Source organism: Ursus arctos, chromosome X (assembly GCF_023065955.2).
Source record: "Ursus arctos isolate Adak ecotype North America chromosome X, UrsArc2.0, whole genome shotgun sequence".
NCBI lineage: Eukaryota > Metazoa > Chordata > Mammalia > Carnivora > Ursidae > Ursus > Ursus arctos.
The window spans coordinates 71660351-71676287 of NC_079873.1; positions in this window are offsets into that span (position 1 = coordinate 71660351).

The following is a 15937-nucleotide window of genomic DNA, read 5'->3' on the forward strand; positions in this document are numbered from 1 at the left end:
AGAGAAAGCTGCCAGTGAAAGCTATCAGATAACAAAAGCTCAAAAAGCTGATTTTCACTGAGCCCACACCTCCCCCCGACAGGGCGCAAGGCAACACTGCCCAAGCCAGGTTGCCTGAGTAACAGCACAGCAGGCCCCGTCCCCAGAAGACAGGATAGAAGAACAAGAGGATGACAACCCTAGGGTCCCTATAAAACAGGTGCTTCTTGCTTGGGTCGTGGTTAATACTTTGGACTCTATACATTCCCTCAACCACCCCCCAACATAATGACTAAGAGGAGGAACTCCAAACAAACAAACAAAAAAGAATAGGAGACTATGGCCTCTGCCACAGACCTAATGGATATGGATATAAGCATGATGTCAGAGATAGACTTCCGAGTAATAAATATGAAGTTGATATGTAGGCTTGAGAAAAATATTAGCAACAATATAGAATCTCTAAGGGCAGAAATAAGATCTAATCAGGCCGAACCTAAAATGCTATGAATGAAATGCAGTCTAAACTGGATACTCTGACTGCCAGGGTAAACAAGGCAGAAGAATGAATTAGTGAGCTAGAAGATAAGATGATAGAAAAGAAGGAAACTGAGAGGCCTGGGACAAACAGATTAAAGCCCAAGAGATCAGACTGAGAGAAATTAATGAAGCCATGAAACATTCCAATGTCAGAATAATTGGGATCCCTGAGGGGATGGAGAGAGAGAGATCTAGAAGATATACTTGAGCAAATTGTAGCTGAGAACTTCCCTAATCTGGGGGAAGGAAACAAGCATTCATGTCCAAGAAACAGAAAGGACCCCTCCAAGATCAAAGAGAACAGAACAATGCCTTGACAAATAATAGTAAAACTAACAAATCTTAGATCCAAGGAAACAATCATGAAAGCAGCTAGGGGGAAGATATTTCTTACTTCAGGAGGGAGGAACATCAGAATAACATCAGACCTGTCCACAGAGACCTGGCAAACCAGAAAGGTCTGGCAAGACATATTCAGGGTACTAAATGAGAAGGACATGCAGCCAAGGATGCTTTATCCAGCAAGGCTGTCATTCAGAATGGATGGAGAGACAAGGAGCTTTCAAGACCGGCAAAAATTGAAAAAATGCGTGACCACCAAGCCTGACCTGCAAGAAATATTAAGGGGAGTTGTATAAAAGTAGAAAGACCCCAAGAGTAATAAAAACCAGAAATTTACAGAGACAATCTATAGAAACAAGGACTTCACAGGCAACATGACAGCATTAAAATTGTAGCTCTCAATCATCCCTCTCAATGTGAATGGCCTAAATGTTCCCGAAAAAATGGAACAGGGTTGCAGGTTGGATAAAAAAACATGGCCCCTCCATATGTTGTCTACAAGAGACTCATTTTGAACCTAAAAATACATCCACATTGAAAAGGAGGGGATAGAAAACCACTTATTATGCCAACGAACCTCTAAAGAAAGCTGAGGTAGCAATTCTCATATCAGACAAATTAGATTTTAAGCTGAAGACTGTAGTAAGAGATGCAGAGGATACTATATCATACTTAACAGGTTTATCCAACAAGAGGATCTAACAATTGTAAAAATATATGCCTCAACATGGGAGCAGCCAACTACATAAGCCAACTATTTACCAAAATAATCATATTGATAATACTTTAATAGTAGGCGACCTCAACACTCCACTCTCAGCAATGGACAGATCATCTAAGCAGAAGATCAACGAAGAAACAGGAGCTTTAAATAACACATTGGACCAGATGGACTTCGTAGATATATATGAAAAATTCCACCCTAAATCAACAGAACACTCATTAATCTCGAATGCACATGGAATGTTCTCCAGAATAGAGCACATACTGGGTCACAAATCAGGTCTCAACTGATACCAAAAGGTTGAGATTTTCCTTGTTTATTTTCAGACCACAATGCTTTGAAACTGGACCTCAATCACAAGAAAACAATGGGAAGGAATTCAAACACTTGGAAGTTAAAAAGCATCCTGCTAAAGAATGTTTGGGTCAACCAGGAAATTAAAGAAGACCTTAAACAATTCATGAAAAACCAATGAGAACAAAACACATTGGTCCAAAACCTATAGGATACTGCAAAGGCAGTCCTAAAGGGGAAATACATAGCCATCCAAGCCTCACTCAAAAAAATCTCGAATGCACAAGGTAACCTTACACCTAAAGGAGCTGGAGAAAGAACAGCAAATAAAACCCAAACCAAGCAGGAGAAGAGAAATAATAATGATTAGAGCAGAGATCAATGAGACAGAAACCAGAAATGCAGTAGAACAGATCAACAAAACAAGAAGCTGGTTCTTTGAAGGAATTGATATGATCAATAAGCCTCTGCCCAGACTTATCCAAAAGAAAAGAGAAAGGACCCAAATTAATAAAATGATGAATGAAGGGGAGTGATCGCAACTAACACCAAGGAAGTAGAAACAATTATTAGAAATTATTATCAACAACTATATGTCAAGAAATTAAGCAACCTGGAAGAAATGGATGTATTCCTGGAAATGTCTAAACTATCAAGACTGAAAGAGGAAGAAATAGATAATCTGAATAGACCAATAACCAGTAACAAAATTGAAGCAGTGATCAAAATCTTCCCAAAAAACAAGAGTCCAGGGCCAGATGGATTTCCAGGGGAATTCTACCAAACATTTAAAGAAGAAATAATATCTATTCTTCTGAAGCTGTTTCAAAAAATAGAAACAGAAGGAAAACTTCCAAATTCATTTCATGAGGCCAGATTTACCTTGATCCCCAAAACTGGCAAAGATCCCATCAAAAAGGAGAATTACAGACAAATATCCCTGATGAACATGGATGCCAAAACACTCACCAAGATCCTAGAAACAGGATGCAACAGTACATTAAAAGGATTATCCATCATGACCGAGTGGGTATTATACCAGGGATGCAAGGGTGGTTCAATATTCACACAAGAATCAACGTGATAGAGCCATTAATAAAAGAAACGACAAGAGCCATATGATCCTTTCAATTGATGCAGAAAAAGCATTTGACAAAATAAAGCATCTTTTCCTGATTAAAACTCTTCAGAATGTATGGATAGAGCAAACATTACTCAATTTCATAAAAAGCATCTATGAAAAGCCCACAGTGAATATCCTTCTCAACTGAGAAAATATGAGAGCTTTTCCCTTAAGATCAGGAACATGACAAGGATGCCCACTCTCACCACTATTGTTCAGCATAGCACTACAAAGTCCTAGCAACAGCAATCAGACAACAAAAAGAACTAAAAGGCATCCAAATGGGCAAAGAAGTCAAACTCTCTCTCTTTGCAGATGACCCGATACTTTATGTGGAAAATCCAAAAGACTCCACTCCCAAATTTCTTGAGCTCATACGACAATTCAGGAATGTGGCAGGATACAAAATCAATGCACAGGAATCAGTTGCTTTCCTATACACTAATGAAGAGAAATTGGGGAATCAATTGCATTTACAATCACAACAAAAATGATAAGATACCTAGGAAAAAGCCTAAACTAAGATGTAAAGGATCTATACTCTAGAAACTACAGAACACTTATGAAAGAAATTGAGGAATACACAAAAAGATGGAAAAACATTCCATGCTCATGGATTGGAAGAATAAACATTGATAAAATGTCTATGCTGCCCAGAGCAATCTATACTTTCAATGCCATCCCTATTAAAATGCCATTGTCATTTTTCAAGAAGCTGGAACAAACAATCCTAAAATTTGTATGGATCAGAAAACATCCCAAATCTCCAAGGGAATGTTGAAAAAGAAAAACAAAGCTGGGGGCATCACATTGCCTGATTTCATGCTATATTACAAAGCTGTGATCACCAAGACAGCATGGTATTGGCACAAAAACAGATACATAGATGAATGGATCAGAATAGAGAGCCCAGAAATGGACTGTCAACTAATCTTTGAGAAATCAGGAATAAATATCCAATGGAAAAAAGACAGTCTCTTTAATATATGATACTGGGAAAATTGGACAGCTATATACAGAAGAATGAAACTCTACCATTCTCTTACACCATACACAAAGATAAACTCTAAATGGATGAAAGACCTCAATGTGAGACAGGAATCCATCAAAATCCTAGAGAACATAGGCAGTTACCTCTTTGACATTGGCCACAGCAACTTCTTTCAGGACACATCTCCAAAGGCAAGAGAAACAAAAGCAAAAATGAACTTTTGGGACTTCGTCAAGATAAAACGCTTCTGTACAGAAAAGTAAACTGTCGACAAAACTAAAAGGCAACCCACAGAATGGGAGAAGATATTTGCAAATGACATTACAGATAAAGGGCTGGTATCCAAGATTTATAAGGAATTCTGAAACTCAACGCCCCAAAACAAATAATCTGGTCAAAAAAATGGGCAGAAGACATGAACAGACACTTCTCCAAAGAAGACATACAAATGGCTAACAGACATACGATAAAATGTTCAACATCATTAGCCATCAGGGAAATTCAAATCAAAACTACCTTGAGATACCACCTTACACCAGTTAGAAAGGCAAAAATTGACAAGGCAGGAAACAACAAATGTTGGAGAGGATGTGGAGAAAGGGGATCCCTCTTACACTCTTGGTGGGAATGCAAGTTGGTACAGCCACTTTGTAAAATAGTGTGCGGGTCCCTTAAAAAGTTAAAAATAAGACTAACCTATGATCCAGCAATTGCACTACTGGGTATTTACCCCAAAGATACAGACGTAGTGAAGAGAGGGGCCATATGGACCCCAATGTTCATAGCAGCACTGTCCACAATAGCTAAATTGTGGAAGGAATCGAGATGCCCTTCAACAGATGACTGGATTAAGAAGATGTGGTCCATATATACAATGGAATAGCACTCAGCCATCAGAAAGAACGATTACACAACATTTGCAGCAACATGGACGGGACTGGAGGAGATTATGCTAAGTGAAATAAGTCAAGCAGAGAAAGACAATTATCATATGGTTTCACTCATTTATGGAACATAAGAAATAGGAAGATCGGTAGGAGAAGGAAGGGAAGAATGAAGGGGGGGGTAAAGAGAAGGGGGAATGAACCATGAGAGACTATGGACTCTGGGAAACAAACTGAGGGCTTCAGAGGGGTGGCAGGTGGGGGAATGGGATAGGCCGGTGATGGGTATTAAGGAGGGCACATATTGCATGGTGCACTGGGTGTTATACGCAAATAATGAATCATGGAACATTGCATCAAAAACTGGGGATGTACTGTATAGTGACTAACATAAAATAAAAATCGTATTAAAAAAAACAACACATTGAGATACCTACCACATTACACCAGTTAGAATGGCAAAAGTTAACAAGGAAGGAAACAACAAATCTTGGCAAAAATGTGGAGATAGGGGAACCCTCTTACACTGTTGGTAGAAATGCAAGTTGGTACAGGGACTTTCGAAAATAGTATGAAGGTTCCTCAAAAAGTTAAAAATGGAGCTACCTTATGACCGAGCAATTGTACTGCTGGATATTTACCCCAACGATACAGTGAAGTAAAAAGAAGGGCCACATGCACCCCAAAGTTCATAGCAGCAATGTCCACAATACAAAAACTGTGGAAGGAGCCAAGATGCCCATCAAAAGATGAATGGATAAAGAAGATATAGTTCATATATACAATGGAATATTACTCAGCCATCGGAAAAGATGAATTCCCATCATTTGCATTGACATGGATGGACCTGGATGGGATTATGCTAAGTGAAATAAGTCAAGCAGAGATATACAATTAGCACGGAGGACAATAGGGGAAGGAAGAGAAAACTGAAGGGGGGAGGAAATGAGAGTGGGAGATAAGCGTGAGAGACTGTGGACTCCAGGAAATAATCCGAGGGTTACAGAGGGAAGGGGGTTAGGGTCATGGGATAGTCCAGTGATGGGTACTAAAGAGGGCATGTGTTGTAATGAGCACTGGGTGCTCTATGCAAATAATTAATCATGGAACACTACATCAAAAATTAATGATGTACTGTATGGTGACTAACATAACATAATTTAAAAAACACAAAATTTTTCCTATTCTATGTATATTTATTAAAGATATAGTTATATCTCCTACAAAACTTATCAAAATAAAATGAAAATTTTTCTAAGAAAAAAAATAAAGGATGCCAAAATGTAAAAAAAAAAAAAAAAGAAGGAAATAAATAAAATAAAGACTTGGAAACAATAGAAAATATTAATAAAACTAATACCTGTTCCTTTGAAATGATAACAAAATTGACACACCTTTAGCTAGACCCACCAACAAAAGAAAAAAAAAAGGAATTCTGACACCTGCTATAGGGATGAACCTTGAGGATATTATGCTATGTCAAACAAGACAAATATTCTATGATTCCACTTACTTGAGAGTTCTGGAGTAGTCAAATTCATAGGGATGGAAAGTAGAGTGGTGGTTGTCAGGGGCTGGGGGAGGGGAGAATGGAGAGCTGTGTACAGATGGGGAAGTTTAATAAGTCCTGAAAATGATGATGGTGATGGTTCCACAACAATGTGAATGTAGTAATGGCACTGAACTGTACACTTAAAAATGGTTAGGATAGTAAATTTTATGTTATGTATATTTTACCACAATAAAAAAGGGGGGAAGAAAAGGAAAGAGAAGACTCAAATACAAGTTATCATAAGAGACCATTATGAACAGTTACATACCAACAACCTGCACAACATAGAAAAATGCATAAATTCCTAGAAACATACAATCTTCCAAGACTGTATCAGGAAGAAATAGAAAATCTAAATAGACTGATTACTAGTAAGGAGATAGACTCAGAAATCAAAAACCTCCAAACAAACAAAACTCCAGAACTGAAAAGCTTCAGTGGTTAATTCTACCAAAAATTCAATGAAGATTTAAAACCTATCATCTCAAGCTCTTCCAGATAACTGAAGAGTGGAGAACACTCATTTTATAAATCCAGCATTATCCTGAAACCAAAATCAGATAAGGACATTACCATAAAAGAAGATCACAGGCCAATATCCCTAATGAACATAGATGCAAAAATCCCCAATAAAATATTGGCAAACTTAATTCAACAATACATTCAAAGAATCATACACCTTAATCAAGTGGGGTGTATTCCAGGAATGCAAGAATTTCTTAACCTCTGCAAATCAGTCAACCTGATACACCACATTAACAAAATGAAGGATAAAACAATCACATGATCATCTATGCCCATTTTTACTTTTATTCCACATAGTATTGGAAGTCCTAGCCACAGCAATTAGGCAAGAAAAAGAAGTAAAATACATTCATTTGGAAAAGGAAGAGGTACAAACATTACTATTTGCAGATGAAATGATTCTATATATAGAAATCCCCAAAGAGTCTACAAAAATACTCTTAGAACTAATAAATGACTTCAATAAAGTTGAAGGATACAAAATCAATATACATACCTTGATCGTTTCCATACACTAATAATGAACTACCAGAAAGAGATACTAAGAAAGAAATCCAATTTGTAATTGCATCAAAAACATAAAATACCTAGGAATGAATTTAACCAAGGAAATGAAAGTCCTGTATACTGAAAATTATAAAAACACTGATGAAGGAAATTGAAGGTACAAAGAAATGGAATATATTTTATGCTAATTGGAAGAATTATGTGGTAAAGTGACCATGCTACCCAAAGTCATCCATAGTCTTGGTATATTCTCTATCAAAATTCCACTGACATATTTCAAAAGGAGTAGAAAACATAATCTTAAAATTTGTATGGAACCACAAAAGATTCCAAATAGCCAGTGCTATCTTGAGGGAAAAAAAGTACAAAGCTGAAGGTGTAGTGTTCTCTGATTTCAAACTATGCTATAAAAATATAGTAAGAAAAAAAAAAGTATGGCTTGTCATAAAAACAGATACATAGATCAACGTAATACAACACAGAGCCCAGAAATAAACCCACACATATATGGTCAATTAATTTATGACAAAGTAGGCAGGAATAAACAGTGGGGGAAAAGACAGTCTCTTCAATAAAAGGAGTTGGGAAGACTGGACAGGCACATACAAAAGAATGACATTGAATCCCTCTCTCACACCATAAACAAAAATAAACTAGAAATGGATAAAAGACTTGAATTTAAGACTGGAAACCATAAGACTCCTAGAAGAAAATGTAGTTGCTAAATTCCTTGACATCACTCTTGGCAAAATATATACATATATATATATATATGTATTTGAAAGTGACTTCAAGGCAATGGTGACAAAAACAAAAATTAACAAATAGGACTATATCAAACTAAAAGCTTCTGCACAGCAAAGGAAAAAATCAACAAATCTATAGGTAACTTTCTGAATGAGGGAAGATATTTGCAAATCATAGACCTAGTAAGGGGCTAATAAAAATATATAAAGAACTCATACAACTCAATAACAAAAAACAAACAATCTCACTAAAAAATGGGCAGAGGATCTGAAAAGACATTTTTCAAAAAAGACATACAGATGGCCAATAGACACATGAAAAGATGCTCAACATCACTAATCAATGAAATGCAAATCAAAACCACAATTAGAGGGCCCACCTTCCCCCCTTCTCAAACTGGCTCCTCGCTGTGATATGGATGGAACTGCAATAAACCTGTATATCAATTTGGGGAGAATTGACATCTTTGCTGTGTTTAGTCCTCTAATCCAGGAATGAGAGATTGGAAGATGGCAGTGGAGTAGGAGGACCATAAGCTCACATCCTCCCATGAATACAAATGGATAACAATCAAATCATCCTAAATACTCCAGAAATTGAATTGAAGACTGGCAAAACAAACTCTACAACTAAAGGGAGAGAGGAGGCCACATCAAAGAAGCTAGAAAGTGCAGAGATGTGGTTTGGGAGAGAGACAAATCCTGGCGACTGCAATAGGGAGGGAGCTATGGTTGCAGAGAAGGGTGAAAGACAAACTAGCACACAGGGGAACAACACACGAAAAACAAATCTTCATAGCAATTGGCTTAGAAAGCGAGAGGAGCTGAATTTCATGAGTTTTTCAATCAGAGGGGCTTAAAGCCTGGTGTTTTAAAGGTCATTGGAGTTGGCTGGGATACAGCCCAGAAGGCATTGTGCTGCTCCTGGAGAGAAGGCAGGCAAACAACTAACAATCTGCAGACACACAGCATGGAAACAGATCTGAAGAGCTCCTGGGGCACACAGTGGGGAGGTTATTTGTTCATCTTGGAGTGCACCCTAGAGAGGCAGTATTGACAGAGAGACCCCTCTGGGAACAGAGGAACAGGCTGGAGCCATTTCCATCCCCTGCCTCTCAGTGTAAGCACAGGACCACCTGCGGGAACCAGCACAGTGCTGACTCTCCTGCCTAACTTGCTTACACCAAGCCTCACCCTTCCATGCTCTGGTGGAAAAGCCTCTCTCAGTCACTGTTGCTTAAGTCCCAGTGCAGTGGGCTCCATCCCCCAGAAGACTAGCCCAAACCCTAGCTCACAACTCTCTTGACATGGGAGTTTTGTGGAGCCTCTGTTCTGGTGGTGGTGGTGACAGGTCCCATTTCACAAACAGGCCATAGCAAACATAGTTAAAATGCACCACATTCACGCCAGGAAACAAACATTGACCAAAACAGGCAAAGAGAGCCTCTGCAGATGACAAGCCTGATGGATAAATTTGGCCAGGACAAAATAGCAGATCACACATAGCACAGATTGGACACAATCCTGGAAGCATGAGGCACTGGGGAACAGGAGACAGTACATGCCAGAACACTACAGGACCTCTTTTTAAAAGGTCATTATCATCAATAACAAGAGACGTAGCTGACTTTCCTATCATACAGAAGCAGGCACAGAGATTTAGACAAAATGAGAAGACAGAAAATTATCCCAAATTAAAGAACGTGAAAAGGCCATGGCCAGAGATCTCAGCAAAACTGATGTAAGTAAGATGCCTGAAAAAGAATTTAAAGTAATGACCAAAAGGATACTCTCTGGACTTGAGAAAAGAGTGGAAGACATGAGTGAAAAGTTGTTTTTGTTGTTGTTGTTGTTTAGTTTCAGAGGCAGAATGTAGTGATTCATCAGTTGCATGTAACACCCAGTGCTCATTACATCAAGTGCTCTCCTTAAGTCCCATCACTCAATTATCCCACCCCCCCACCTCCCTTCCAGCAGCCCTCAGTTCATTTCCTAGAGTTCAGTGTCTCTTATGTTTGTCTCCCTCTTAATTTTCATCTTAGTTTTCCTTCCCTTCCCCTATGTTCATCAGTTTTGTTTCTTAAATTCCACATATAAGTGAAATCTTATGGTATTTGTCTTTCTCTGACTGACTTATTTCACTTAGCATAATACCCTCTGGTTCTATCCTCATCTTTGCAAATAACAAGATTTCATTCTTTTTGAAAGCTGAGTAATAGTCCATGATATAGATAGATAGATGATAGATAGATAGATGATAGATATAGATAGATAGATAGATAGATAGATAGATAGATAGATAGATAGATAGATAGATAGATAGATGATAGCTAGCTAGATAATAGACAGATATAGATGTATGGATACATAGAGGATATATATCCTCTTCTTTATTCATTCCTCTGTCGGTGGACATCTGGGGTCTTGTCATATTTTGGCTATAGTTGGCTATTGCTGTCAAAAACATTGGGATGCATGTGCCTCTTTGAATCATTATGTTTGTATCCTTCAGATAAATACCTAGTAGTGCAATTGTTGGGTTCTAGGGTAGTTCTATTTTTGATTTTTGAGGAACTTACATACTATTTTCCAGAGTGGCTGCACCAGTTTGCATTCTCACCAACAGTGTAAGAGGGTTACCCTTTCTCCACTTCCTTGCCAACATTTGCCATTTCCTGACTTGTTAATTTTAGCCATTCTGACTGGTGTGAGGTGGTATCTCATTGTGGTTTTGATTTGTATTTCCCTAATGCTGAGTGATGTTGAGCATTTTTTCATGTATCTGTTAGTTATTTGTATGTCTTCGTTGGAGAAATGTCTGTTCCTGTCATTTGCCCATTTCTTGACTGGGTTTTTTGTTTTTCAGGTGTTGAGTTTCATAAGTTCTTTAGAGATTTTGGATGGTAGCTCTTTATCTGATAAGGCATTTGCAAATATCTTGTCCCGTTTTGTAGGTTGCCTTTTATTTTTGTCAACTGTTTATTTTGCTGTGGAAAAAGCTTTATATCTTGAGGAAGTCCCAATAGTTCATTTTTGCTTTTGTTTCCCTTGCCTTTGAAGACGTGTCTAGCAAGAAGTTGCTGCTGCCAAGGTTAGAGTTTGCTGCCTGTGTTCTCCAGGATTTTGATGGATTCTTGTCTCAAATTTAGGTCTTTCATCCACTTTGAATTTATTTTTGTGTATAGTGTAAGAAAGTAGTCCAGTTGCATTCTTCTGCAAGCATGTGGCTGTCCAATTTTCCCAATAATGCTTGTTGAAGAAATTATCTTTTTTCCATTGGATATTCTTTCCTGCTTTGTCAAAGATTAGTTGACCATATAGTTGTGGTTCCATTTCTGGGTTCTCTACTCTGTTCCATTGATCTATGTATCTGTTTTTGTGCCAATACCATATGGTCTTGATGATTAAAGCTTTGTAATACTGCTTGAAGAATTCTGATACCTCTTGCCTTGGTATTCTTTTTCAACATTCCTTTGGCTGTTGAGGTTTTCTTATGGTTCCACACATTTTAGGATTCTTCCAACTCTGCTAAATGTTGATGGTAATTTCATATGGATTGCATTGAGTGTATAGATTGCTCTGGGAAGCATAGACATTTTAACAATATTTATTCTTCCAATCCATGAACATGGAATATTTTTCCATTTCTTTGTTCCTTCCTCAATTTCGTTCATAAGTGTTCTACAGTTTTAATAGTACAGATCCTTTACCTCCTTGTTTAGGTTTATTCCTAGGTATCTTATGGTTTTTGGTGCATTGTAAATGGGACCAGTTCATCGATTTCTCTTTCTTCTGCTTCATTGTTAGTGTATAGAAATGCAACTGACTTCTGGGCATTGATTTTATATCCTGCCACTTGGCCGCATTGCTGTATGAGTTCTAGCAGTTTTTGACTGGAGTCCTTTGGGCTTTCCACATAAAGGATCATGTCATTTGTAAAGAGTGAAAATTTGATTTTTTTGCCAATTTTTGTTTGTTTGTTTCTTTTTGTTGTCTGACTGCTGAGGGTAGCACTTCTAGTACTATGCTGAACAACAGTGGTAAGAGTGGGCACCCTGTCATGTTCTTGACCTTAGGGGGAAAGTTCTCAGTTTTTCCCTATTGAGGATGACATTCGCTGTGTTTTTTTTTTCCTTTGTATATGGCTGTTATGATATTGAAATATACTCCTTCCATCTCTGCATCGCACAGATTTTTAATCAAGAAAGGATGCTATATTTCATTAAATGCTATTTCTGCATCTATTTAGAGGATCATAGGGTTCTTGTCCCTTCTTTTGTTAATGTACTGTATCACATTGGTTGATTTGTGGATGTTGAACCACCTTGAAGCCCAGGAATAAATCCCACATGGTCGTGGTGAATAATCCTTTTAATGTACTGTTGGATCCATTAGCTAGTATCTTGTTGAGAATGTTTGTATCCATGTTCATCAGGACAACATTATTGTCCTGTAATTTTCTTTTTTGGTGGGGTCTTTTTCTGGTTTTAGGATCAAGGTAATGCTGGCCTCATCAAACAAGTTTGAAAGTTGTCCTTCCATTTCTATTTTTTGAAACAGCATCAAAAGAGTAGGTATTAATTCTTCTTTAAATATTTTGTAGAATTCTGCTGGGAGGTAGTCTGGCCCTGGACTCTTGTTTGTTGGGAGATTTTTAATTACTGCTTCATTTTCTTCACTGTTTATGGGTCTGTTCAGGTTTTCTATTTCTTTCTGTTTCAGTTTTGGTAGTTTATATGTTTCTAGGAATGCCTCCATTTCTTCCAGATTGCTTAATTTCTTGGCATAAAATTGCTCATAATATTCCCTTATAATTGTTTGTATTTCTCCAGTGTTGGCGGCAATTTCTCCTCTTTCATTCATGATTTTATTTATTTGGATCTTTTCTCTTTTCTTTTTCATAAGTCTGGCTAGGAGTTTATCAATCTTATTAATTCTTTCAAAGAACCAACTCCTAATTTCATTGATGTGTTCTACTGGTTTTTTTTTCCTTTTTTATTTCTATATCATTGATTTCTGCTCTAATCTTTATTATTTCTCTTCTTCTGCTGGATATAGGCTTTATTTGCTCTTCTTTTTCCAGGTCCTTTAGATGTAAGGTTAGATTGTGTATTTGAGACTTTTATTGTTTCTTGAGGAAGGCCTGTATTATATACTACCCTCTTAGGACTGCCTTTGCTGCTTTGCAAAGGTTCTGAAATGTCTTATTTTCATTTTTTCCCATGATTATTTTTTTAATTCTTTAATTTCCTGGTTGACCTATCATTCTTTAGTAGAATGCTCTTTAACCTCCATGTATTTGTGTTCCTTCCAGATTTTCTCCCATGATTGAGTTCAAGTTTTAAAGCATTGTGGTCTGAATTATCTCAATCTTTTGGTTCCTGTTGGGACATGATTTGTACCTAGTATCTGATCTATTCTGGAGAAGGTTCTATGTGCACTCGAGAAGAATGTGTATTCTGTTGCTTTAGATGAAACATTCTGAATATATCTGTGAAGTCCATCTGGTCCAGTGCATCATTCAAAGCCCTTGTTTCCTTGTTGATCTTCTGCTTAGATGATCTGTCCATTGCCATCAGTGAGGTGTTAAAGCCCCTACTATTATTGTACTATTATCAATGTGTTTCTTTAATTTTGTTATTAATTGGTTTATATAATTGGCTGCTCCCAAGTTAGGGTCATAAATACTTATAACTGATAGATCTTCTTGTTGGATAGACCCTTTTATTATGATATAGTGTCCTTCTTCATGTCTTTTTATAGTCATTGGTTTAAAATTTACTTTGTCTGATATAAGGATTACTCTTCCAGCTTTCTTTTGATGTCCATTAGCATGATAAATGGTTCTCCATCCCCTCACTTTCAACCTCAAGGTGTCTTTGTGTCTAAAATGAGTCTCTTGTAGACAGCATATTGATGGGCCTACTTTTTTTTTTATCCAATCTGATGTCCTGTGTCTTTGATTGGAGGATTTAGTCCATTTACATTCAGAGTAACTATTGAAAGATCTGAATTTCATGCCATTGTATTACCTGTAAAGTTGCTGTTTCTGTAGATTGTCTCTGTTCCTTTCTGATCATTTTACTTTTGGGCTCTTTCCATCTCAAAGAATCTACTTCAATATTTCCTGCAGTGCTGGTTTAGTGTTCATGAATTCCTTTAGTTTTTGTTTGCCCTGGAACCTCTTTCTCCTTCTTTTCTGAATGACAGTCTTGCTGGTTAAAATATTCTTGGCTGCATATTTTTCCCATTTAGCACATTGAACATATATCATTCCAGTCCTTTCTGGCCTTGCCTGTATCTCTGGATAAGTCTGCTGCCAGCTTTATGTTTCTACCCTTGTTGGTTAAGGACCTATTGTCCTGACCTGCTTTCAGGATTTTCTCTTTATCTCTGAAATTTGCAAGACTCACTATTATATGTTGAGGTGTAGACCTATTTTTATTGATTTTGGGGGGGTTCTCTGTGCCTTCTGGACTTGAATGCCTGTTTCCTTCCCCAGATTCAGGAAGTTATCAGCTATAATTTATTCAAATACACCTTCTTCATATCTTTCTCTCTCTTCATCTTCTAGGATGCCTATTATTCAAATATTATTTCACTTTATGATATTGCTGATTTCTCAAATTCTCCCTTCATGATCCAGTAGTTGTTTTTCTGTCTTTTCTCAGCTTCCTTGTTTTCCATCATTTGTCTTTTATATGACTGACTCACTCTTCTGCCTCATTTACCCTAGCTGTTAGAGCCTCCATTTTTTTACTGCATCTCAGGAATAGCATTTTTAATATTGGCCTGACTAGATTTTATTTATTTTATTTCTTCAGTAGTGATTGTTTAGTGTCTTTATGCTTTTCTCAAGCCCAGCTAGTATATTTATAATTGTTGTTTTGAATTCTAGTTGTGACATCTTACTTATATCAGTATTGATTAAATCACTGGCTGTGAGTTCTTCCTTCTTTTTTTTTTTTTTTCTCTTTTGGGGTGAGTTTCTCCATCTTTTCATTATGTCCAGAAAAAATAATAGAAGAAAGAGAGAAAAGAGAAAAAATAACAAGACTAGAAAAGTACAAAAACAAACAAACAGCAAAACAAAAAACAAACCAGAAGAAAATGGAAGCGAAACAAAATAAGACTCAAACAAGAAGGAAACCAGAGCAAAATAATAAATTAGATCCTGGGTGTATTTTGGTTGGTTGGTTTGTTTGATAAAAGAAAATAGATCTCATAATAGGAAAGAAAGAAAGAAAAATATATATGTACGAAATAAAAAGTTGAAACAATGATAAAATAGCTGAAAATAGTTAAAACATATAAAACTGAAAGTTTAAAGAGTAATTTAAAAAAAACCCTTCAAATGCTATGTTTCCCCAAGAGCTGATGTTTTCCAATTCTCTATGATGGGTATACTTGGTTCTAGTAAGTTGTCCCTGCTGGTCTTCTGGCAGAGGGCCCTGTTGCACTGATTCTCAGTTGTCCTTGCCTGGGTGAAATTGTGTCTCCCTTGCCAGAGGCCTGGCCCCAGTATAAGCAGCTCAGGATAGCACTATGTGGTGTTTTTTGCTCCCTGAAGGCTTTCAGCACTGATGGGGGGATGAAAATGGCACTGTCCCAATCTCTAGCCCTAGAGGTGAAAGTTCACACTCCAGACTCTTCAGTGAGCCCTCACAGAAAAGTACTCAATCACTCTTATCTCCCTGGTTTCTATCCAAACTCTGTGTTTACCCAGGCTA